General features: G+C 38.6%; 1 long non-coding RNA gene across 1 annotated transcript; it reads right to left on the bottom strand.

The window, feature by feature from the left end:
* Positions 1-341: 341 nt before the first annotated feature.
* On the bottom strand, positions 342-1,845 carry LOC127975826 (uncharacterized). The gene is made up of 3 exons (XR_008157626.1): positions 1,657-1,845; positions 1,471-1,560; positions 342-1,314 (listed from the first exon to the last, which is right to left on the bottom strand). It is a non-coding gene; the product is annotated as an uncharacterized LOC127975826 (long non-coding RNA).
* Between the last annotated feature and the right edge of the window lie 258 nt (positions 1,846-2,103).

Below are 2,103 nucleotides of genomic sequence, written 5' to 3'. Positions count from 1 at the left end.
TATGTATGCCAAAATATTGTGTTTGAATGTACACGAGTGTATATATTTGTTGAACAAGTGGTTAGTTTTCATATCGTCTGATTGATGGCCGTCAGCGGTTGGGTAGATGACAACAAATCCCATCATTCCACGCTCCTTCTTAGTGTCATCAAACCACGCAATTGTTATTGTTTTGGTAGTGCGCCCTCTAGTGGAAGGTCCTACAACCTGTACCTTTAAGTGATTTGTTTAACATTTACATCATGTTGACAACCGTGTGCTGCACTTGGAATAGAATTTTCTTCAACTAGAGCAGGGCTGCCCAACCCTGCTCCTGGAGATCGACTGTCCTGCAAAGTTTAGCTCCAATCCTAATCAAACACACCTGAAGCAACTAATTAAGGTCTTCGGGCTCACTTAAAAATTAAAGGCAGGTGTGTTTGATTAGGGTTGGAGCCAAACTTTGCAGGACAGTCGATCGCCAGGAGCAGGGTTGGGCACCACTAAACTAGAGAGTTAAAAAAGTTACTTGAATCATGTTGTAGTTACATTTTCAACTTAAAAAAAAAAACACATATATAAACAACTTTGCCATATCGTCCTGCCCTAGATTACATAAACAAACTAGTGAACTAAACCAGCCCAAAAGAACCTGTTTGTGGGAAATGATCAGATTTTAATGTTTGTCTTTAGCGGCAACCTCCTGCTCTCTCTCGTGAAACCCATACAGAAGTGATTGTAATTCATCGACTGGCCGCTTGAGGCTGGCTGCAAAAGGCAGTCAGTCCCATAGAATCCCATTTTAAAATGGCCAACTTTACAGCAGAAAAAAAAAAAAAAAATGTTTACAGCCTGGTGCAAAAAAAAATGTTTTTTTTTCTATATAGTTAATTTTGAAATCATTGTTCTATATAGTTAATTTTAACTGTGAGGGGGTGAATAACTCATCCTTTTAAATTAAATTAAGCCTTAAAGTTCTGCATAATTAAGACCACTTGAGTGACAGGTGGACAGCTGTTTTCTGTGCGAATGAGTCAAAGTGTAATGTATTTCTGTGATGCTCCGCTGTATTTTCAGCATCATTCCTCCAATCTTCAGTGTCACATGATCTTCAGGAATCAAAATAAATAATATGATGATTTACTGCTCAACAAACATTTCTGATTATTATCAGTGTTGAAAACAGTTGTGCTGCACAATATTTTTGTGGAAACTGTGATACATTTTATTTTTCAGGATTCACAGATGAAAAGAGAGCAGCATTTACTTGAAACAGAAATCTTTTGTCACAATATACACTACTGTTGTTGGGGTCAGTAACTGGTCAGATTTCACCTGTGAAAAAATGAATATTGATTTTAAAGTATTCATTTTGCTGTGTCTGAGGAGATTTTAACTAGTTTTTGATGAAGTTATCACATGTCATACTGCAGTACACTACTGCAGGAAATAAGAGATCATGTGTTATTATTATGTGTTAAATGATCTCACCATGTGTGTGAGGCATGAGGTTCGCGAGAGCCATGATAGTGACCAGCAGACACACACTGCAGCATGTTATAACAGCTGTCCTTACTGCCACTGAAACACACACACAATCACTGACCAGCTCCTATATCAGCACAACTGTCTGCTTCGTATTCAAGAGTCATTATAAACAGAGTCACGTCACGTTACCTGATCAGCGCAGCTGCTCTCACACACACACACACACACACACAAATCCCATGACTGCAATCTTTGCTGCTGCTGCTGATCATCACACACACACACACACACACACACGTGTTCTTCCACTCGCCTGTAAACACTGGCATGCTTCCGTGTTTTTAAGGACCCCCTACAGGAGGCTGCCTGATGATCTGCCTGCACGAAATACCCTGAGTGACGGCTAAACAAAAATCCTGCTGTTAAACACAGCACGGGTTACTCTTCTTAAATATCTGTTAAAGTGCAGCACATGCTAGTATATGAATGTAATAAACTAAAGTCAAGCATATTGATGCATGCTGAATTAATAACTTTATTAATTCACCTATAAGTAGCTGCAAAACAGTTTTCACTCAGTAATTGCTTGTAACTTACACAAATAGACAGCAACATATTGAAATAAATGTGAATTTT

Source organism: Carassius gibelio, chromosome B17 (assembly GCF_023724105.1).
Source record: "Carassius gibelio isolate Cgi1373 ecotype wild population from Czech Republic chromosome B17, carGib1.2-hapl.c, whole genome shotgun sequence".
Lineage (NCBI taxonomy): Eukaryota > Metazoa > Chordata > Actinopteri > Cypriniformes > Cyprinidae > Carassius > Carassius gibelio.
Note: the sequence above shows the minus strand (reverse complement) of the source record. Positions and strands in the feature narration are given on the sequence as shown.